The 24,844-nt window shown below is 45.2% G+C and overlaps 1 protein-coding gene across 4 annotated transcripts in view; it reads right to left on the bottom strand.

Moving 5' to 3' along the window:
• The window catches only part of GABRA3 (gamma-aminobutyric acid type A receptor subunit alpha3), a 243,038-nt gene extending 228,213 nt beyond the window's left edge, over nucleotides 1-14,825 (bottom strand). For all 4 annotated transcript variants that reach the window (XM_019487955.2, XM_006273800.4, XM_059732686.1 and 1 more), the window contains exon 1: nucleotides 14,440-14,825. The gene's annotated coding sequence lies outside the window, so the exon portion shown is untranslated. The remainder of the gene's footprint in view (nucleotides 1-14,439) is intronic.
• Nucleotides 14,826-24,844: the final 10,019 nt, after the last annotated feature.

Raw genomic sequence — 24,844 nt, 5'->3', positions numbered from 1 at the left:
TGAAATATCTATAATTTTGTTGTTTTTTTGTCCAATTTGGATGAAACTTGCAGGGGTGGTAGACTCTGCAGAGTGCATGAAGATCGGTGTAGGAGTTTAGGGGAAACTGTACCCCAAATTCTTGAAAGCAAAACCCCTGTCATGTCTATGTGTTACAACACAGCAGGGTCAAAACTGCAGGACTGGTAGCTATTGCTGAGGCCACAAAGCCTGCCAAGTTTCAAGATCGGTGCAGGGGCTTGGGGGGAACTGCACTTCAAGCTGTGGTGAAGGAAAACTCATGACATGAGTGACACTGCATGTGTTAAGGCACAGCGGGGTGACAGCTGCAGAGATGGTGGCTTTTGCTGCAGCCATGATGCCTGCCAGCTGTTGAAAAGATCAGTGCATGGGGGTTCTGGGGCCCTGCACCCATAGCTGCTGACAGGCAAAATTTGTGCCATGGGTGCTTGAGGGACTGCCGTGTCTGTCTTGGGGCCTGGGAGACACTACTGCAGGCCTGGCTGCTAAGCTACTGTATTACCAGTTACCAATCAATCATGATTCACTCAGGGACCAGCTCAATACATTGGACCTAGCTAATGTAGCCAGTTAATTGCTGTCAATTAGCACTTACAAAACCAAACTAAGGAGAGCAAAGAATCAATACAGACAATCAACTGCCGGGAGACAGACACAGTCAGTCCCACAAGCACCCATGTCATGAGTTTTATCTGTCAGTAGCTAGGAGTGCAGGGCCCCAGAACCCCCCTGCACCTATATCCTCAATAGCTGGCAGGCATCGTGACCACAGCAGGGGCCACCATCCCTGCAGCTGTCACCCTGCTGCGCCTTAACACACACAGTGTCATCCATGTCACAAGTTTTGCTTGTCCACAGCTTGAGGTGCAGTTCCCCCCAAACCTCTCAGATGGACTCCAGAGGAGGGCCCATACTTGCACCCTGATCTTAATCGTTTTGTCACCATGTCAAGGATTCCTTTTCATCATGTGATGAAATGTATCAGTCCTTTCACTTCACACATAATGAGCCACTAATGATTTGAAATAGAAATGGGAAACCAGTCCTGGTATCTTTTTAAACCTTGCCAAAATGGAGTCCGGATATGCTCTGCAAAGAGGAAAACTGGCACTAATCCATAGCTTTAATTGCAGAAGGGAAAACAGTGATCATTTAGCCTTATCTCCTGCCCAAAACAGAACAGAAAACAACATCCTATAACCCCTGCACTAACTAAACTTCTGGTTGATCTTCTTTACTTGAGATGGCTTCTATAAGGATAAAGCATAGTTCTCAGTTCTGATTACAGTGCTTTCTGTGGCCATTAGCCTTCAGTCAGTTTCGCTTTCCCTTTCTCCACTTGTCTGTTAGGGCTGTGCAGAATTTCACTGGCTGTTTCGTTTCAATGCTGTTTCGACTCATTTCAAGCTTGAAACAGCAAAATCAAAACAAAATAGAGGGCTTTGAAACAGCCTCAGAATGAAACAAGAGCACTCAAAACATTTTGAAAGTTTTGAAACATTTTGAGTTTTGAAGCTGAACCTGGGCTTGCCTGCAGGGAAACAGAAAGTAAGGAGATGGAGGGGGAAGATGGGGGAAGGGCTGCTATGATACTGACTGTGACTGTTTGGCTGCATAAGATACAGCTGGTGCTACTGTGCTGCTTACTAAGGCAGTGTGTAGATGAAGTGAGAGGTGTGTGCTTTTGCCCTGCTTTAATGATGTTGGTGTTTGCATGCCTCAGTTGCGTATTATGCATTAATTCCAGCTGTAGGAAATTTGGTGGTGTAATGCACCTTAAATGACTTGGGGTGCAGCAAACTTAAACCCCTTTGAGGAGTTTTAGTTTGCTGCCCCTACAGCTGTGGAATGAAGCACTGGGCTTGATGCAGCTCCATGGCTCTGCAGGAAGGCCTGCAGGCAGACTGACAGCAGCCAAGAAAAGCAGTGAGCCTGATCTTACCCCTCACCCCTCCCAGAGCCTGCCTGCCTGAGTTGCGTGAGGGCCCAGTGCTTCCCTCTGCAGCTGCACTGGCCCCTGGGACTGCACGAGTCAGGTGCCTATGGGTGGGTGCTGCTGCTGCCGCCACAGAAGGAAGCACCAGCCACCCCTCCCGGAGCCTAGGGACTGCTGTGCCCACTGGCAGCTTGCCCTCCCCTCCCCACCAGAGAGGCAGGTAAGTCAGCAGGGTGTGTGCACGACATGGGGTTTGTGATGAAGTGGGGCTCCCTGCTTAGCCACAGTGCTAGATTCCCCACTTGCCACTGGGCACACCACCCACCTGACTCGCTTGTCATGCCTTGTTCTTAATTAAATTAATAGTTGTTAATTAAGGCAGGAGGCTGCACATTTTATGCCCCGATGCCAAGGGGTGCTATCTGCATCTCTGAACCTACCCTACGCTGCAGCCCATGCCTTGAAGATGGTATTCAGCTGCTAGTCACACCAACCCCACACTGGGCTCCAGAATCCTCTTACCTAGACCATGCTTTGATCCCTCTGCTCAGGCAGCCTACTCCACCATCATCTGGGCTGCTGAGCTCCTTGTAGCTAGCTCCCATCTCAGGCACGGTCCCCCTGGGACCTTTGGCCACACAGGTCCTGGCCTCACCTCCAAGGCCAGGCAGGACACCAGGCCCTCAGCTCTAGGCGTCCCTTGTGATGGGTCCCTGGCCCTTTTGACCTTCCTGGTCCTGGCCCCAGCACTGACCAGTCAAGAGGGTACTGTACCCCCGGCCTCTCTCACTAGCCCCACACTCTCTCTCAGGTCCATCTTCCTAGATGTGGGAGCTGAGATACCTCACACCATGACTGGTGCTCTAGGGTCTCACAGGGGACTCTCACTCCCCTTTCCCCCCACCCCCCAGAGCAGCAGGTCATGGTGCTCCTTCAGATCTTACTTTTGACCTATATTCAGCCTTCCAGCAGTGGAGAACTTACCAGGGTCATGACTCGCCACTCTCCCACTCTCTCTCTCGGGCTGAGCCCCCTTTGCTCAGCCTCTGGCCCAAACTTCAGTCTCAACCATCTGAAGACCTACCTGGGCCTACTCCCCTCACTCAGGGCTCCACACCACCCCCTCACCCAGGGCTCTAGATCTCCACACCCTTCACTCAGGGCTCCATGCTGCCCCCTTCACTCAGGGCCACAGGGCTCTGCTCCCCAGTGGGCTCAGGTGGCCACAGCCATGCCTGGCCCCCACTCTTCTCCTCAGGGCTTGCACCCAGATAGGGCTCAGGTGGCCATAGCTGTGCCTGGCCCCAACTGCCTCCAGTGTCACGCAACCCACCCAAAGGTGACGGCTAGGGTTAAGGTGCCCCTACCTGCCTTTCACCAGGGTAGTAACTGACCTGGCATTTCCTGGGGGCTCCCACCCTACTGAGAGCCCCACCAGGCCACCCACTCCTAGCAGAGTGCAGTTTTAGGTCATGCTCAGGACTAGGAACCTCCTAACCATCCCCTACAGCTCCTCCAGGATGTTCTGAAACCTTGCAGCCAGACAATATTGCTGCCTTCCCAACCAGCAGGGAAATGAGCTTTTTATATAGGCAGCCAGAGATCTAAAATGGCTGCCTTAATTAAGCACCTTCTGACTGCTTAGCTTTGTTCTTAAAGTAGCAGGCACCAACAGTGCCCTGCCACAGGGTTTAATCAGCCCTAAATTGAAGCAGTGTTTTTTAAAACCCAACGCTTCAATTTAGGGCCCTTGTGTTGTCTACACATGCCTATAGTGATTACCTGTTGCCATTTAAAGTGGTGGACCGAGATGAGGCTGAAGGGGAGGAGGAGAGCTCATTGGGACACACTACTTTGTCTGTAGAGGCCCCAGTGCCATTGTGGGTGCACCTTAACACACACACACAGAGTCACACACGTCACGAGTTTTGCTTTTCAGCAGCTTGAGGTGCAGTTTCCCTGAAACCCCTGCACCTATCTCCTTGAAACCTGGCAGGCTTCATGGCCTCAGCAAGGGCTAGCAGGCCTGCAGTTTTCACCTTTCTGTGCCTTAACACACACACACACACACGTGACACAAGTTTTGCTTGTCAGCAGCTCAAGGCACAGTTTCCCAGAAATCCCTACACCTATCTCCTTGAAACTTGGCAGGCTTCATGCCCTTAGAAGGGACTACCATTCCTGCTGTTTTCACACCTCTGTGCCTTCACACTTACAGGTGACATGAATTTTGCTTTCAAGAATTTGAGGTGCAGTTTCCCAGAAACCCTAAACCTATCTCCTTGAAATCTGGCAGACCTCATGCCCTCAGAATGGCCTGCTGTCCCTGCTGTTTTCATCCAAATCTGCCAAAAAATCTCAAAATTATAAGTAGTTTTGTGCTTCTCCATTATAGCCTATGGGTGAAACGTCGAAACAGCGTCAAAACAGCGAAACAGTTTCGACAAAATAAAATGGAAAAGTGCTTTCAAAATTAAACAAAATGCAAAATGAAACACTGTCCTGTTGAAATGGCAAAATGGAAGTCGAAATGAAATGGTGCTGTTTTGCCTGCACAGCCTTATTGTCTGCTGCTACTTTTTTGAAGGTACAGTAAGCATGCAATATAAGATAACCCAAATTTCTTGGCTGAACAAAACACAGATTTTCTAAGATACCTTTCTAATGCACTGTGTCCTGTCTAGTTTGCAATTCACTGAGCTCTAGATTTTGGAAGACTTTTTTACAACCAGGACTCTAGGGGCTCCAGAAATACATACAGATTCCCATCTCTGATACAAGTAATCTGCCATAATGCCCAGAAGAAAACAGCATGCTACTGTCTTTCAGGGTGAACACTACAACTATTCAGCATTTCCATGGGAGGTAATGTGCCTGCTGGAGATTCTAGGCTCTGAAAACAGGAATTTTTGAAGCTGCCACTGCAATGGAATAGATTAGGCCCTTGTGCCTATAGTGAGTCAGTGCTCTGAAGTACTGAAATTAGCACTGTTGTCCATGGACACTGCATATGCAGCCCACTGTTTCACAAATATATATTCTAAAACGAATTGAGAAGCTGAAATGCCCTATTTTGAAAGATCAGCACCGGATTGCAGTTAACAAAGGAAAATTAATGAGGCTCTAGATTAGAAGGAGAGATAGTAAAGATAAGGCTTGGAAAGAAAACTCAAGGAATGGGACAAACAGACAGAAAGGAAGCAAGCAATAAAGAAGAAATGAGAATAGGTTCAATTAGTAAAGAGAAAGAAGAGACTAGAAATTAAAATTACCTCAGATGCACTAATATACTTTCCACCCAACTATTTTAGTGTTGCTCCAGTTTGATATATGTGAGTGCTGTCTTATAAAATGGGTACAGCTTGGGGAGCAACATATTTAGGAAGGGAGGCTCCAGTGAGTAGAATGATGGAACCAGCACCAAAAATCATCTCTGCTCCTAGATCTTGCAGGGATAGGTGCCATGTCAATGCAATGCCATTAGGCCAACATTTTCAAGCCTACATACTTCCCATTCAATGCCAAAAAATCAGCTTGATTTTCAAAGGTGCTGAGCATATATGGCTCCCACAGAAGCCACTAGAAGCTGTATGCAGTCAGTACCTTGGGAAATGAGGTCACTTATGGAGTTTCTAAATATAAAGCTAAGTGCTTCAGTTCAGACAGCTGTGATTGAAATCAAGGTAACCCCAAATGCAAAATCCTAGTGAGTGGGAAGCAGCAGGACCCAGTTCTGAATCTAGGCATGTGTTCATGTAGAGCTAGACATGTGGACACACTCACACCCTTACATAAAGACTAGTACATTCCAATAGTAAATTCTCAATCACAGTTCCATGCTACAGACAAGCATTTACTCCAGAGATCAAGTACATCTCCACTAACTACAGACAATTGTTTAAAGTAGCAAAATGAATTAAGCAATTATAAACTTCATCAGTTCTTCTGAAGGGCTGACAGTACTTCCTCACTAAATTGGACCTCTACAGAGTAGCTCTGTCTTCAGGAATGGTTCAGTGGGACATGTAAGAAACTCCAGGTGCATCTACACATTCAATTAATGCAACATAATAAATTCTAGAGCTGTTTGAGTATAGCAAAACCCCCGGTTTTTCTTTTTTTAAATTTTGAAATACATTCCCTCCCCTTTCCCAACCATTTCTGACTTTCTCTCTGCCCCCTCTATCCCTTATAAGTGATTACAAGTAGTACTAGGTAAGCTAAGCTAAATTCTTGTATGTTATTATTGTAATAAGACCCTTTTTATAATGTAAATAGTGTTCTGTTATGTTTGTATTGACTTTTACTGTTTTATATTGTATTCCTATCTTTTTTTGCATTGCTTTTTATTGTTTCATATTAATATTGTATGGTTTAGTCCTGTATCTATAAAGTAATGTCAAGTTTCCATTTTATATGTCAAGCCTCCACTTTGTGTCCCCTGCCCTACACAATATGTTGCAACTATGACTCATACCTACCTCTCCTATGTAAATTGGTTCCTGAATGAATGGGGATGAATGAGGGTGCTTGAGAGATGATGGTAGCAGGCCTCTACTAAATAATCAACTCAACAGCTGGACCACCAGCTCAACAACTGGACCATTGCCTTACATTGTCTCACCCAGGAACAGAACAGAAACTCAGCATTCAAAAGACAAAGACCCTACAGAAATCAGCCAACCCACTATTGCAATACAGACACCTGGAACTGCACATCCTTGCCTGGAGTGCACATGCTCAGTACACCATGGCTGACCCTTGCCTGGTCATGCCCCTGCCACTAGGGTCATAGAAGGTCTGCCCCTATAAAAAGGGGTAGTGTAGACAGACCAGTGGGATGCCCTCTCCATCTGGACCAGCAGTATGCCACACCACCTATCCACACACAGGCCCTTCCACTGGCCCCCTGTGGACAACACCTTGCTGGAGAAGACCCCGACTGCCCATTGAGGATCAACTCATAGCCCAGGATAGGTAGCTATCTCCCAACTTCTTCCCCAAGCAAAAGACCTGGACTCTGTCCCAACACACCTTAACTGCAATCCCTTCACCAAGCCCTTTTCTCTCCTGCTACTATTGTGTGGGTGTGTATGTGAGTTCTTGTGTATGTGTGTGTAGGAACCAATAACTTTGTGGGTCTCTGTAGTGTACTCTCTGTTTAATAAACCTGTTATTTTGAAACCCCAATTTGGGTTTTGTCTTACTGATCTCCCAGCCCTACTCCAATCTCTGCTTTCTGCCCCTCTAATCTTCCTCCCGTGTCTGTCTGTCTCTTTCTCTCTCTGTCATCTCAGCTCCCTCTCTGTGCCTCCTAGCTCTCTGCTCACCAAACCCTGGACTTGCCTCCCAAGTAACCCCAGTGACTTTAAGTACCCCCAGGGGCCACTTTAACCTTAAAATAACTCTATTCTTAAGTAACCCCAAGGTACATTAATCTCAAGTAACCCCAGGGGTCATCTGACCTTAAGTAACTCTAGCTTCCCTTCTAGTCTGCTGGTTCTAATCCCAGCCCCGGCAACTTTCACTCTCTTATTTTTCCCCGCTCTCATCTTAACCCCCATCCATCTCCCTCCTTCCCCTCCTTACAGAAATCTTTGACCCTTGACTCCCCCTCCCATAGTCACCAAGCACCCTAGGTATCCTAAATACCCCAAGCACACACATACCACACTGCCCAAGTTAGGAATTTACCTGTGTGTATGTGCTTGAATTGGTGATAGGTGTGCACGTGCTTAGACTGGTAATCTTGAATGTGCATGTGTGCCTAGTGTGTGTATGTGCCGTGTGTGTGTGTGCCCAATGCATGTGCAATGGCCTAGTGTGTGTGCATGCTAGTATGTGTATGTGCCTAGTGTATGTGTATGCACCCAGTGTGTGTATGTACCTAGCGTGTGTGTATGCACCTAATTGATTTTTGGTGTGTGTATATGTGCAATTGTGTCACACCCTCCCATCTAACAGTGCAATTTTGAGATCCTGAGAGTTGGCCTGGCCCTACAGGACAACATAAGCAGAAATCAGCTGCTCCAGGTGAAACATCTAAACATGTGTCTGGGACAGTAGCAGTTTTAGTCAGGGTAGAGTAGCCTTAGGCTGGCAGCAGGCTCAATGGGGTCAGCCCCAGGCTCCAGGTGGCAGTGTCAGGTGGCATTGGGGCTAGCTGGGGCACAAGGGTGCAGAACCTGCAGAGCTGTGTGGCTAGGCAGCAGGCAGCCCCCACACTTTAGCAACTTCATGCCCCAGCAAGCTCCTGTCACTGTCTACATGTGCATTTCATCACACTTGATTACTCTACCATAGGATAGTACTTTCCCCAACATTATTAATTTATGGCAGAGTTAATTTACTGTGCCCTAATACCAGCACATGTGTAGACTGTGATGCTTTACTGTGGGGCTAATTAGTCAACTCCACAATAATGTGCATGTGTAGATGCACCCTCTGGGATCAGACTTACTTCATCTTCATAAAGAAGGCAATGCCTTTCCAAAAAAAAAACAACCCAGAGCCTATCTTGGGCCATCACAGTCATGTGTTGCTTGAAAGAACAATAAATACACCTGTTTGGTACTTACAATCCTGTATGTCTGTGAGTCTAAGAACAAAACTATCTGAAGAGACTGACAGTCAGTTTGGGGTCAGTTTGGCAGAGCTGTAAAAGAAGTAATGCACACACTTTGCGCTCTCTTTCTTATGGAGACTTTGCTTTTGTTCTGAATTGTTTGGTCTTAATTTAAAATAAATGTCAATCAGACTGAAAGCATTTGTTTGGAAAAATAAAACGAGTAGCTTCTAGTTTGTCTGATAATCTAGGAAAAACTCCCCAATGATACTGAACGAGATCCTTTCCTTCCTGTTATTCCACACTGTACTAATCACTAAGAAGACAAAGAGCTATTACCATGCTTGTAAGAATTAGCAAGGATCCCACAGCAGTACCTCTGACCATCTGGATCAAATTGATGCTATTTATGAATGAAAATGGAATTCAATTGCATGAATCACATGATAGGACAGAAAACATAGATTTCCTTTCAAATCACAAAGTTTGAATTTAAGCACCCAAGAGATACAGAAAATCCTAACTACTCAAAACACATACACACAGAAAGCCTTTGACACTCACATGGACAAACAGAGATGGCAAAAACTTGCACTTAAAAATTTTTCATCACACTCTCCTAAGAATCTGACACCTGTGCGTGCATGTGTGTGTGTACACTTAATTTAATGCATACAAACTTTGTTAGAGACACCTGACAAAGTGTGGGGTCTGCAGAAGAAACCAATATAAAATGACATTCACAAAAGCAAAAGGCAGATAAGAAGAAAATTTAGACTCAGGGCAAAATGGAAACTAGGTTGATCTTTTGAACAAGAGTCAATTTCCAATCTACATCTTTTTATCTGCATTCTGCAGGAGGCCTCGTGATTGAGACAGTAGGTCTAGAGTCCAAACCATTGTTGTAAAACCAGAAACTGCCAAATGATGTTACCCATAAATTAAAACAGTTTTGCTCCTTCCTACTTGAAGCCACATCCAGAGAAATGATAAAATATAATTCACAGTCACAAGAGCTATATGCAAGCACTTGGTCTCACAAGTGTAATAAACCAACACCGATTCATCCACATAACTGCAGGCTGACACTGATTCACAGCCACTGCAACTGCAGACAGACTGGCTCAACCAAAGCAACTACAGGCTCAGACTTGGAACCATAACATCGTAGACAGTGTTACAAATCAGATGTTGCAGACTATAAACACAACTCACACTTTTAGATAATGCAGCCCCCCAAGTATGAGCTTTGAAATGCATGACTAACTAAAAAACTGCAGTCTCTTCTCATCATTCTTGATCCTCACTTCCCTGTGTTTCTGCAAAGACATTTATAACTAAGTGATCAGTGATCACTCTTTGGGGAAGGAACGAGGTCTTGCATTTGCAAAGCACTGTATGTAATACCCATACATACAGCAGTACAATGTAGTGTCTATATGGACATACTCTGTAGGAATACAAAGCATATATAAGTATATATATGGTACAGACAAGAGTGTATTCACACAGCAATAGTGTATACACATACACCAAATGCACGGAACTGCTATATGCAGAATGCACATATGTGTCTACAAACTGAATATACATTTAGCTCAAGACTAAAATGCCAACAGTAGGGGAGTTGTTGAAAGCCAAGATTATTTACTACACTCTCTACCTGGGTGTATAATTATGTCAGGATTCAATCTGTACATTGTGCTACTTTTTGTAAATGGTTGGCAGGCATACACCCACCGAGATGAGAGGATGGGTTGAACTGGGGCATAACTGAAAAGGAAGGTGATGGTGACTGCAAGGAAGAGAATGAGAGAGAAAAGGATAAAGTACTTAAAAAAGAAAGAGGTGTAGCTTAGATGGGAAAGGAGGATGGGAGAAGGTGAGAAGCTGACTGAAGGAAGGATAGGATGGGTGAAAGGGATCAAGAAAAAAGCATGTGTAGAAAGAACCGAGGAGGGAGAAAGAGAAGCTTTGTGACAGAAATTTATCAGAAAAGATCCAGACCAAAGAGAAGCTGAACGCTGTCTGCTAGCCTGCCCTCCCAGCCGTGTGTAGAATACACTTGGACATGTGCACATATTGTGCTTCTTAATTCACAATAATGTGTCCTGGGGACAGGAAAGAATCTGCCATCAAATGTGTGTTGGGTTCTGGCATGCAGGGCCAGCACTCCCCACTACCAAATCTTCCTTTGCTACAGAGAGGTGGTTGTGCTCACTTGTGTTCCCTGGCTTTCTCTAGTTATGGGGTAGGGAGAATAAATCAGACACCAGGAATAGTCTGGACTAACACCTGACACAGAGGGCAGTCTGAAGGACAGACAAGTAAGTAAAAGTCTGCAGGAATAGCAATCACTTGCTCACAACAATCAGAGATATTTTTGGTTAAAAATCTGTCATCTAGAATGGGGTCTTAAATGTATGGTCCATGGGCTGCATCTGGCTTGCTGGACTACCAGCAGCCTACTGGAAGTGGGGGTGCAGGGCCTACCACAGAATTCAGGGCCCTTAGGCAACCTCTGCCACTGCCCCTGGAGCCCCACCATCAGATACTTGCTGCCACCCCTTACCCCCACCACTGCCCCAGGCACTGCACCCAGTATTGCCAGACCCATCAAAGCTTCCACTGGCTCCAGGCCCTGACGTTAATTTGACATCCCTGATCAAGGGTATAGAGCAAGAGGTGAAGGAGTAATGCACTGAAAGGATATGTCTGCATCCCTAGCACCCACAGTCTTAAGTTTTTTTCTAAGAACCACCCCACCCTGGTTCTTCTCATTGTCCAGAGAGGGCAAATCTTTAGATCTTGCTTAAACTTCTCTCATTCTGATCTAGAAACTAAATAGTTTCCTCTTTCACCATTCCTTTAAAAAGATGAGGTGGCCTAGAGGCTAGGTGGTGGGTTTTGCACATCACCAGTGTAAGACCAACCCATGTTAGGCGGCATCAAAAGTCATTACTGCCTGACGGTGATCTTTGAGAACTGGAAACTCACAGAAGAGTCTCTGTTTATTTTATTTGTTTGAAGACACTGCAGACTTGCAGATGGCTGCCAGACTTAAGGATGTCATTGGGCAGGGAAATGAACTAGCTGTTCACTCCTAGCAGCAGTTCCTGCAGGCAGGGGCATAAAGGACACTGGCAGGAAAGCACAGTGGAGGAAGCTCACACTGCTGCCGCTCACACCGTATCAGCTCTGTAGATAAATAGGTTTCACTGTGTAGGGCTGCCAATCCAGGGCTTAATTTAATTATGGTGTCCTTTTAAAAACATCTATGTCTCAGAACGTAGCTCTCCAGCATGTTTCAGTCTGGAGCCCTCTTTACTTCTTTGCCATATCTCATAGCACACAATCTCTTCCTCCCCCTCCAGGCCCTAAGCTTCAGAGCCCATCAGACCCAATCTAGAATTTATTGACAAGTGGAGTTTGACACACATCAGAATCCTCTTTTAGAATCTCTTTCCTTCATTCATCATCTCATTACAGAAACTTGTTCATTAGCTTATCCTAATTGAGTAATTCTTCACCTGAGACACTTAAAACCACTTTTGTCCTCATATCCTCAGCACTTTAAGTGTCCTTATTTTTTTCCTTTTCCAGGGCTAAGATGCTGCATACAGAACTCCACAATAGTTAATCCCCAGGAACTCTGTAATTTTATGCTCAGTGCAATTGATAAGATGTCTTGTTTAACCTGTATCATCATAGCTCTGAGAGGTGCACTATACTAGAGATGTTCTCAACCTTCAAGGATTAATCATCTTTGTAATACAGTATACTGTTGTCAATGAACTAAGAAATGTTGACCCTTTACTACTCAGTGCTATGTTTTGATCTCTCTTGGGACTTTTGCTTGGACACCTATGGACTGGTGTACTGAAACAATATACTTTCCAGGCATTCACATTGGGTTTGCAGTACCCTCCTTTAGAAGCAACATGCTATGGAGCCACCCCTGGAGAGTGGGCAGAAAGGGAGAGCTGTTATTTAAGTTATCTACATTTGATAACTTTTCATGATGCTCCCTCAAATAGCCTCCTCCCTAAAAACGACAGGAAACTCCTTCACAATGAATTCCTCCCAAGCCAGAAGGGACCAAAACAAAGCTGCATCTTTTGCTCATACCAAGCAAAATCCATCTTGTTCTGGGGCTATCAGCATGCTTTAATGAGCTCTTTGAACACTGTAGACCTAATACAAATGCCATCAATGCTGGGGAAGACCACAGAGAAAGCTTCCCTGTTATTCTGCAGCTAATGCTTCTTGTAACATGCACTGTGTCTGCTTCTCTCTCTAAAACAAGTTGACCATTTCTCATTACCTCTCTTTAGAATAGGACAGATACTCACACTGCTGGCTAGTATTTGGGATAAAGAATGTGTCTGTCTTTCAAGCAGCTCTTTTCCTAAGCAGATGTTTGTGTCCACCCATACAGGGAACAGTTTAAACCAAACCATCTTTACTCAAGCTAACAGAGTAAGAAAGAAAAAGGAAAAAGGAAAGACAAGTCCAATTAAAATGTATCTACATTTATCTGTTGTTCACCTGAGAGCAAACAATACACTGGATCTTAAAAAGAAAAAAATAAAATAATAATAATAATAATAAAGCACCTGCTAAGCAACAAGGAATATATGATGAAGTTTGCACAGGTCAGAAGAAGAAAAATGGGGTTCTAGTTTCCATCAGGGAGACAAATATGGTTTAGAATCCAAAAGCACCTTTCCTATTCCATTGTCATCTTCCTTCTAGAAGGAGATTCATTTTTGTCTCCTGACAGAGTTGTTATTTACAACTTTGCTGTATGCCCACTGCTTGTAAGCTTCCAGGAAGATGAACAAGGTGGAAGCAAGCTGTAGGAGAATATGTATTTCTCCCCTTTGTGCAGCAGCATATTAAAGGTTAAACACACACTAGCCATTTAATGTGGTTTCCTCCCAGGCTTGTTGGCACAGATCTACGTATACACAGATATATGTCCTGTGTGTATGTCTATATAGATAGATAGATAGATAGATAGATAGATAGATAGATAGATAGATAGATAGATAGAAAGATTGCAGATTGCAGAGATATAGATAGTAGTTTTGATTGCAAATGTTTATCTAGTGAAATACTCCCCTATATGTGTGCTTTCTCTTGCATACACATTACTATTCTATATATAGAGAAAATATATAGAATAATAAGATATACAAAATCAAAAAAGGCAAACGTCTGCCCATGCCTCTTGGTCCATCAGTCTTGCATTGTTAAGGCATGCCTGTTTTCATATCCAGCAGCACACAAGCGGGTGATATGGCTTGGATATGTCTGTGTGTATGTGTGTGTGTCTATATATAGAGAGAGAGACAGATATATGTCACACACAGGACATATATCTGTGTATACTGTGTCTATACACACACACATACACACACACACACACACACAGATATGCTAGCCACATCACCCCCTTGTGTGCTGCTGGATATGGAAACAGGCATGCCTTAGTAATGCAAGACTGATGGACCAAGAGGCATGGGCAGACGTTTGCCTTTTTTGATTTTGTATATCTTATTATTCTATATATTTTTTCTCTATATAGAATAGTAATGTGTATGCAAGAGAAAGCACACATATAGGGGAGTATTTTACTAGATAAACATTTGCAATCAAAACTACTTCAATCTGCTTCCAAGTTAAAAATGTGAACATCTATAAATGATTAACAATTAATACTTATTCCCTGCTTCAACCACTGATGTTTAATCCTGAAAAAATAAAACCAGGGATGCACACAGCCAGACATTCTGACTTCAGATTGCAACCAGGAAAGAAAATAACACTCCAGATGCATTGCATTAAAATCCCCTGTAAGAATAAATTTTAACAGGGACAAAAGAAATTAAGGAAAAGCATTTGCATTCCTTACCGAGCTGCCCAGTCCCTTCCCCAGTGCTGCTGGGGGAAGAAATATGAATGAGCTGAAGCGAGTTATGGGATTGTTGTTGGGTTTCCTTCTTTCTTTCTTTCCTTCTGTATTTTGCTTTTTCTTTTTCGAACGGTCAGGTTTTCAGTTCGCTGCTGCCTGAGCTTGAATGCTCTGCTATTCCAGCAGTATCTGAATACAGTGATTGAGCTGCAAGCATTTAAATTGCTGTTGCTTCAAATGAAGCTAGTGTGTTGTATTCTTTTTTCTGAGATAGTAAGAGAAAGACAGAAAGAGAGAGAGAGAGAGAGAGAGAGAGAAAGAAAGGAGGGGGAGCGGAGGCTGGGGTATTACAGTGAGGATGGCTGTCTGCAATTCTCCTGTAGTGGTTCTGAGATTGGAGATGTGAAGTGAGAAAGCCTCCTCCCTGCCTGCCTCATTCCCTCCCCTCCCCAGTCTCTGGAGGAGGGTTTAACAACTCTGTCTGTGCAGATATTCTCTTCCTGAAAAGCAATGAAACAGAAAATACACATCTACTACACATCATCATCCACACACGGCACAGAACACAGCATGGAGGGGACCCCTCCCTCCCCATACTGTAGCTTTCCAAGGGGAAAGTCCAGTGTCACATATACGGCATGTCTCAGTACCCTCTGATAAGCACTGGGTTCTGATTTGGCCTCTGGATGGCTAGCAGAGACTGCCCAAACAGAGTCCATCTAAGGAGGGGAGGAAAGCAACAGAGGGGTGTGGGTAGAGGACTTGTACGGACTTCCCAGGTCAAAAATCTACCTGTTGAACTGGTAACTCCCAAATGCTGTAACTCTCACACAGCGACTGATGGTAAGCCAGAAACTCATTTATACCCCATCTTCTTCCCAACTTTTATGCACAAACACTGGACAGGGTGACTTCACTGTGCCAAAATACTGAATCTACTCAAGCTTCATGGATATCAAAGTTTCGCCCTGAACTTGAACGCTACTTGGGTTCACATTCCACTCAGGAGAGAGTGTGAAGAATAAAAAAGATCCAAAATAAAACAAATACAGGGAAAAAAATGATTGGGGTTAAGGATAGAGCAAAGAGTGGGCCGAATGAAAACAAAACAGTGAGATGTGGAGTGACCAATGGAAGGGGAGTAAATCTAATAGAAGAACAGATTCAGGATGTACAGACCAAATCCAGGGCTTAATCTTACATAAACTGAGCTGTTTATGTACCAGCTGTTCCAGATCTACACCCATGAGATATACAATTTAATCCCAAATGATCAGTGCCACAAGTCTGTGTACAGGTTGGAGCTACTGCAGTTGATTTGAATATGGCAGACCTAGGAGGTGTGTATGAGATTGTAAATCCAACCCCCTTTGGTCCCTCTGATAATTCAAAAATCTCCTGCAAGGATGTCAAATGAGAAGAAAAAGAAGGTGAGTAAGCATGGATCTATAGAAATGGTATGCTTTCCTTTTCCTCTGCAGAGCCCCCATTCCTGAGAACCTGCCTAGGACTATGTGTAGGAGCTGGAAAGTACATAAAAGGCAGATTTCTCATGAAAAATTTAGCCTCACTTTTTAAGAAAATGTAATGTCAAATAGAGCTCCACATTGCACATTTCTGAGGAGAGAGTTCTAGCATGCCAGAAAAACTGCTGTACCACTTAACAGTGGTGGACCGATGGGGAGGCAGAAGGGGGTCATGGACCCCGGACGCTGGCCAGGGGGCGCCGGCCAGGCCTTTCACAGTTCTTATCATGCAACTTGACTTTAAGTATTGCTATGAGAAGGGTCGGGGCCAGGGGGTGTGTGCAAATGCAAGCATTGGCCCCAGGCATCAGAGACCCACAGTACGTCACTGCCACTTAACAGACTGTTCCACCATAATATTCACCACTATCATGCCAACTTGGTCACACAAATTACCTACTCCATCTCTTGGGGTAATTTGTTTAATTAACTCCTCCACAATTATCACAAAGATGTATTTTCTTTGGAAGTCCAAAAACATTTCCTCCTACCCAAGTAGCAGCCCCATCCATACCTTTTTTGACATCTGGTAGTTTAGTTCAGGATGCAATTCAGAGATTTATTCCAGGAGAAATTTTAAGGGCAGAGTCAGCTCCACGTTATTTTCACAGAGCATAGTGAAAGGAAATGACCATAGTCACCATCATAAGCACCGCTATTTCATTCTCAGTCTGGGATAATTGCAGCTGGCACTGTAGGTTGGGGAAAAGGTGTTTAAAAGAAGCACCAGCCCAATGGTTCAAAGGGAAGTACTTGAGTCTTGGTAGTACTAATTCAAGTTTCAGAAAGATGCAGGGATCCTGGATGTGAATTAGACCCATGAAGAATATTTCATAGTCAGCTGAAAACAACTATACACCAAGGCATGGGAAGAAATAAGTTGCAAGTGCCATGTGAACTTTCAAGTCAAGTGAATAGCTCAGGAAACAAGGAATTAAGAAAGAGGCTTGAATGCATATGTTGGATTTACCTGATTTTGATCCATCCAGTAGGCAGAGAGATGTCTGCATGTTTCTCACAGGTGTAATTGTGACTTCCATGAAATTGCTCTTGATTTGTAGTTCAAAAAGACAAATCAATCAGGTCTTTAGAAGCTCAACTCCTCCTACATGTCTATATGATAAAGAATCACCATTTTTCCATGTGTCTGATAGCTGGCCTCAGATTCTAAAAGAACTTGGCTCTACTCCATTTGAGCAGTCAAGGTCTATGACTGCCAAAGTTCCAAGAACTATGCTACCACACAGAGTAAGTCTGGATCTGCATGAAAAATGTGGACCTTCTGCTAAGACGACTCCAGAAGACAGTAGAAAGTGGCATGGCATGGCTGGTGCCATAGCATGGTGACCCAAATACAAATACTAAAACTTATTTGCATAAACCTGGGGTACAGGGGTAAACTTCTTGCTCTGTTTCTCTAGTGAATCTAGGAGTTAAGGGATTAGTGAGAAGTCACAATGATTCTCCTGACTTTAAAGAAATGAGTCTGGTTCCCTGCTTGCTCTGAACATCGGAAGAGGGAATTTGCTCTTGTCTGTCAAAGCACAGCTCCACTCTCCATCTTCTAAACATGGTCTTTGCTAATTTTCCAAGAGCTAGTATCTTGGCTACAGTTCAGGTCATCCAGGACATATCTGCTTTCCAATGGGTGCATCTACACATGAGCATTTACTGTGCAATAACCAAAATTACTGCGCAGTACAGGTGTGTGTTTACATGTGCACACCCACACTGCACAGTTAATATGGTGATGTACGCCAACTTAACCATAAATTTGATAACTGCATCATGCACGTATCAAAGTTATGCCCAATTAGTTATTGCTCAGTAATGTACATGTAGATGCGTTACTGTGCATTAACCCAGGGGGCCTCCCTGCTGGGGCTGCCCAGCCACTAGGGGGCCAGCCTGAGTCCAGTCCCAGGGCTCTTGGCTGGTCACCTCTCCTGGCTTCAACTTGTGACTAAAGTTAGTCCCAAGGGCTGGCAGCCATGTTGCCAGAGGCTGGAGCTCTCCCCAATGACCACAGGGGCATATGTCAGGTTGCTCTGACCTGAGACTAAATTTAGTCCCAGATTATCTGCACATGTAGATGCCGGTCTATTCCCACTTACTGGCCAGTAACTTTCTGCACAGTAAATATAAGCCAGCATAAATGCACATGTAGACACACCCAATGATAGGTAGATGGTAACAAATTAAACCTCCTGAAATTTGCCCATCCCAAAGGGTTCATAACAAACAAGAGGATACACCTTTTCTTCCTGGGGATAAACTAATACCTAGTGATTATATAGTCTGTCAGGAACTTTTTTTTTAGGGGGAAAGAAAGTTCTTAACGCTAGCCTTTTCTTTGGCATTCCTCAAGCTACCAAAGAACAATCAAGATGGACTTCTCAAATACAGTCTGAGATGCCTATCAAATAAAACTGACACACCATAGGACATTTCCCAACAGATTGATTGCCAAGTCTCCAGCTGTCCCCTTGTAAATTTGTAACTGACAGTTAGCCTGAGCTGTAGACACCTTCCCATTATGGGCTTAAGGAAGCTTATGTATGCTGGAAGTCATCAGACCCTGAAACTTAGAAAAATTGGAAAAAGTATAATTATGAAGCTGCCAGTAGCAGCCATTTATTTCACTTCCCACCCCCCACAAGTTGGCACCCAGGGCAATTGCCCATTGCCCTGCCCTAGTCACACCACTGGCTGCCCCAAAGAAGGAATGACATGACTTTCACTGGTATGAGAAGCCACCTTGTCTCTTAGCCATATAGAGAGCAACTTCTGAAATGGGTGATGGAAGATGGTAGGAAGGCAATACAGAGGAAACTTATTAGTCTATTATCATACCAATTAGGAGCCCTAGTCATGAGCTGAAACTCCACTTGCTAGCTGGAGAGTGAAGAGGGGAAAGCATGAGGACCCTCCAGGTGAGGGTGGGGTGAATGTGGTCCCTGGGAGAGAAGGGGTGATACAAGTGAGGCCCAGGAAGGGTGGGATGCAAGACGCTGGGTGAGAGCTGGTAGAAAGTGAGAGGCCTCTGTGAGATGGAGGCAGTATGAGTGTGGCCCCAGGAGGGCAGAGCAAATGAGACTCAATGCTGTGATGAGTTGGGCCTGGCCTCAGGCCAGAGGTTAGCACAGCTGTGAGGGACATGTACGAGGCTTGGGATGTAGTACGGGGCGGTTGGAGCTGCATATATAGGCCCAGGAGAACAGGGTGTTCCATTAGGGCTGTGCAAAATTTTGGCAGCCATTTCGTTTTGGAGGTGTTTCGGGCCATTTCTGTGCCTGAAACACTGAATCCAAATTGAAACAGAAGGCTCAGAAACATCTCTGAAATGAAATGAGGCATCTGAAATGTTTCGGAAAAGCTTCAGAAATTTTCGGAGTTTCGGAGCTAGGCTTGCAGGGAAACAGCTATACACTGCTGCCCTGCCACATGACTCAGATCTTCAGGGAGCAGAGATCCGCATTGGTACTGGTCCCTGCCGTGCAACCTTCAGGGAGCAAAGATCTGTGCTGGGGTCTCCTCACTGCTGCTGCCTGCTCCATGTTGCCAGGGCAGTGCTGGGTGGGCAGCAGTGGCAAGGAGACCCCCAGCGTGAATCACTGCTCCCCATGGAGCCAAGTCACATGGTAGGGAGGGACCAGCAGGTTTGCTTACCGCTCTGCACTGCTTCCCTGCCCCGTGACCTGAGATCCACATAGGGGTCTCCTCACCTGCACAGAGGACAGCAGCTCTCTGTTTTCCCCAGACAAGCCACCCACAACCCCATCCTGCTCTCCACTGGGGCCCCAAGTCCCCAGCCCCAAGCCCCGCCTGGCTGGGTAGGGCTGTGTGCAGCTTCCCTTGCAGCCCATTCAAAATAGATTCAGAGGAGATTCAGCCAAAACAAAACAGGACAGTGATCCAAAACACCTAAAGGAATTACTGTCCTCCATAATGGCTGAATCTGAAACCAAATCAAAACACAGCCATTTTGCACAGCCCTACATTCAATGGGCAGCCTCCCACCTAATTAAGATTGTAATTACTCAACAGCAAGATGTGGCAGATGAGATAGGCGGGTGGTGTGCCCAGAGGCAGTGGGAGAGCAGCACTGTTTCTGGCTCAAGAGCTCCCACATTTGCCACATTGTGCCTTAAAAAGAAGATAGAAATCACACTTAAAGCCTCTTCACCATCTCTGCCACCTGCCCCAAACTTCCAGCACCCAAAGACTTGACAGCATCCAGTTAAAAATACAGTGAAAGGCCAGGAGAACAATGGAAGCAGCAATTTCCTCTGAGACACACCACCTTGGTTTTTCCCATATCTCCCTATGTTGTTCTTCATCACAAGGGTATTAAGGGTAGGAAGGGTACAGAGAAGTTATGGGGTAGAAGTGAGCTCCAAGATCCTGTGACTCACTTGGATTGCACTGGGAATCTACCATCCATCATTCAACTGAATTTCCCCTGGGAACTGGTGTTTCTTTTGAGAATGCCACTGAACCTGGGAGAAGCATGTCTCTATCTGTTTAGACAGCAAGCTCAGAACACAGGAATGGGCAATGCTACTTATTGCCCAAGAATATCAGATCCCAGACAGTACCACAGTGGACTCAGGCTGGAGGCAACCATAAATGTCCATATTCTGTCATTGTCACGGTTACTCACTATCACTTATGTATGGCACTGGGAGGGAATATTTTGAGGAACTGGAGCCAGACAAAAGTGTTCAGATACAGAAATGACTCCAGATAAAAAAGAAATCATTTTAAGGTAAATTAATGCCCTTTGTGAGTAATATCTTTGCCAAATTCCCCAGCAGCCTTCACCACCACCACTTCATATTCTGGGCCTGAAGACACCAACTCTAAAAAGTGAAAGTAGTTCATCCCCGCAACCGTGGGTGGATCCAGCAGGGAGGGTGGGGAAGCCATCCCCTTTGACTTTGCTGCACAAGCTCAGTTTGCTCTCAGAGCTCACAAGATGACCAGCAGAGTTCCTACTGGAACTTAGCAAGCCCAGCAAGCTTACAGAGCTCACTAGACATAAGGACCTCCAGCAGGGCTGTAGCTGATCATCCAGTGAGCTCAGGGAACTCATTATGCATTGTGAGCTCTGACAGGGAACCAGGCTAATCAGTTGGTTAACTCTGTGGAGCTCTGGCAGGAACTGTATGTGCCACACAGCCAGAGTGGGGTTTAAATACCCTCAATTTACCCTCCCTGGATCAGTCCCTGCCCATGGCCTTGGCCAGTTTAGGTTATCTCCTTGGGATTTAGACTGTAATTCACCAGTTAGTCCTATAAGGCCACTGATCAACACACAAATACTAACAACTTTCAGTCACTCTCAAATAGAGCTTACCATTGCTAGTTTGCTTCTTAGCCCACCTCCAGCACCATTTTATGATGTGTTGAGTTCTGAGGTCAATGCATTTTAAATGTTTCTTTAAGTATGCAGAACAAAAATCAATCATGTTCCCCTGCAAATGGTCCCCCTGTGTAAGAGGGCCATGCCTGTGGTAAAGAAGGAAAGAACAATTATGTATGGTAACATTGGCAACAATGTTGACTGCTTACATCAACAGTTCACATGAACATTAACAGCCCTTGCAACCCCCTATGAGATGAAATTGGGCCAATTGTCTGCATAGTTCAGTGACATGTTAGCCACTTCCATGGCCAGCTTTTATATATAACGATACCCTCCCCCTGTGGATGTGCTGGATCTACCGCATATCAATATATGCAAGTCTGTGGTTCGGTGGGCACCCTTGGTCCATGCTGTTGGTCCCACCTCGCCAATCTCAAGATAAAATATCTATTCAGGTTAAATGCTAACATTCTTCCTCCTTGATCTCTGAACTTTCCTAGGATGGACTCTAGAGAATCCTTGAACTTTGCTTCATAGTTCAGTTACTTTTATCATAAGACCTACCTACCTGCCATCCAGCATGTTGAAAACACCAAGGCAGGCATTTCCGCAGTACACAGAGAGGAAGACCTTGGGCTTTGAGAGGTCATTCATCATCCAAATATGTGGGGATAACCATCCAACCAACAAATGAAGGAACCAGCAACTCTTGGAATTTGGATGTTTTATGGTAACACATGTAATGAAGACTAAGGAGATGCAGAGCTGCAGTACAGCAAGGCTTAGAGCAATTGGGAGGATGTTATCATTGTCCCTGGGTGTGAAAGAGGGGACACTATCAGGACCCTGGTACTACCCAGCAGGGAACGGCCAGCTGTAGGGTTACTATAGAAGGGAGGAATATTATTGATACATAATGTTAGCTGGCTGGGGGTATCCTGACTTCAACCCCATTTGGAGGAAAAGATGACACCCTGTGGAGTGCAATACACCCTACAGGTACATCCAACAGCCCAAGAAGCACAAAGCCATGGCTTGTGAAGCTCCTAAGCAATCAGTGTTTAATGGCTGCTGCTTCTTCCCTTTTCTTTTTGGAACAGCCTCCCATCTCTCCTCTTTCTACAGGGAAAAAAAAGTATTGAAATTAATGCTTTGAGTCAGGGACAGAATTTGAGTTATTATGTTTGGGTTATTCCTGGATGGTGATTACCAAATAATTAAAAGATCTCTCAGATGTTAAGTGCAGCAGCCTGGAAACATATTTTAAAAAATGAGCCAAGATCCTCCTCCAGCACACCTCTTAAGAATGTGAAATAGTACCCTTGATCTCAGTAGGGATAAATGGGTAAGTGCTTTGCTGAAGTAAGGTTTGAGAGGGGAGGCCCCTCTGTGAAGGTGTAGGCAAAGGGGGAAAGTGCAAAGAATAAAACACAGCAGTGCTCCAGCATGGCTTTTGCCTACCAAAGCCTTGCTGGGGACATGCTCCATTCTTGCATTACCAACAGCACTAGCAGCAGTTTGGGTGCTGACAGAGGTAGGTCACAGACATTTTGTAACTATGCAGAAGAGCTCAGCTCTGGATGAAATCACCGTAAAATCCCCTGGACTCCATGTCCACTCACCCTCCCTTACCATCTAAGACTGAGGCCGCTGGACTGTTGAGCAGTATGGATCATTCCAGTTGCACAAACATGCACAGACATGCAGATGTATAGGTAACTGATGCTAATTGGTTACACAAACAGTCCTCATATCAGAACAATGGACATATGGAAGAGGAAGCTGGGACTTCCAAGCTGAGTGGCTTCAGAGCAGAAGATCACCCACATTAGCTTAGAGTGTGATAGCACTGATATAACATTGAGAGAGGGCTTGCTGCCCTCAGCACCACTGCCAGACTGATGAGCAATAAGAGAATTCTGAACCTCACATCCTCACCCACAAGCCACCTGTCCACGGATAACTAGGGTATCACCCACTAGAAAATGAGAGCACTTCAGGGATGTAAAGGCAGAGAGACTGAATCTGAGTTACACCAGAGCTCCTTTACACCACCTCAACAACACAAAGAAGCTTCAAAGTGGCATTGTTGATTTCTGCTCTCAGGTACCTTTACACTACCACAGCATTGTGGGAGAATCAGGCCCACGGCATTGTATTTAGAAAAAAGGGGGAAGTCAATGAAGATGTGAACCCAAATGAGGGGCTCCATGGGACTTCCCATGCCTGCAGTTGACACCCTGATCCATCTCTTAACCCAATATATGTGGTCTGCCTTTCTTCAACCTGTCCCATTTTCCTCTCCACTCCTATTTCTCCCTGCCTCCTACCTGATTTTGTCCCAGCTATTGCCAACAGAGCAAGTCCATACTGATAGGAGCTGTGGTTAATGGGTCCTGCCCCCTTGATCATTTGGGAGAAGGGAAATTCCTCCCCACAACTTGTCCAGTACCATGTCAAGGTCATGCAGGACCCACCTATCACCCTGTGTTCATTGTGCTTTTCTCCCCTTCTCCCTCACACACTCTGCTGTTATTACTTTCCCCTCCTCTTTGCTCCTTGTTTCTGTATCAAGGGCGGCATTGTTAAAGCTGACTGCTGCAGAGTGCTTTATTAGCTGGTCTCCATGGCAACGGGTCTACTACAGCTTAACTCAGAGACCCCTATGGCTCTATGGCCATAAATCAGTCACCTGACTGTGTTTTCCATGGGTAAAACACAAGCTAGGGTCACTCTGCATTATCTGTGCTCCAAGCAGGCAGCATACCAGAGCTCTTTTGTTTTCCCTATTCTGCACCATGTTCATACAGTAACAGGAAACAGCAGCAAACACGCACATGATGGCACACTACCAGTCTCTACTTCATTCCTTCAGCTGCAAAGTCACCTATACCCACAGCCTCTGGGCTGAGGAGGCTGAAACATCAGCGTCTAAACCCCACCCTGACATTATCTGATTGGTCAAGGAAAGACCAGGCAAGTTGTGATGTCCCAGTTTCCAGGCCACATGGATCTATCCATCCAATTTGGAATGAGTTAGTTAGTTCTTTGGGTGGTGGCAGGGGGCAGGGTGCGTTCTTGCTTAGACAAAAGAGAGAGAAGGCGACTGGAGATCTGAGATGATACTGTGTGCATGGCCTGCAATAGTAAGCACAAGCTCAGGGAAAGAGGGAGACAGTCCTTTGTAAACTTGTGGCAAGCAGGCAGGGTGCAGAGACATAGCAGTCACTAGAGCTGGGCTCTGCCTGAGAAACTGAATATTGGTACACAGCACCTTCTTGGGGCAAAGGCAGTACTTGTCCCTCCAATGGCAACTAAAGGATTAGAGCTGGCCTCATTCCATCCTGCTACCTATAGCAGAATGTCTCCTTGATGCAGAGTGCAGAGAGTGAGCCATCTCCCTCCTGTGCAAGACAGATCCCCCCAGCTCCTGTCAGCAAGAGGCACAAAACCAGCATTACATCAAGCATGAACTGTTCCCAGTGTGGTAGACACAGCTCCTTATCTCCCT

Source organism: Alligator mississippiensis, chromosome 8 (assembly GCF_030867095.1).
Source record: "Alligator mississippiensis isolate rAllMis1 chromosome 8, rAllMis1, whole genome shotgun sequence".
NCBI lineage: Eukaryota > Metazoa > Chordata > Crocodylia > Alligatoridae > Alligator > Alligator mississippiensis.
The sequence above is the reverse complement of the archived record's forward strand: the minus strand, read 5'-3'. Positions and strand labels throughout refer to the sequence as shown.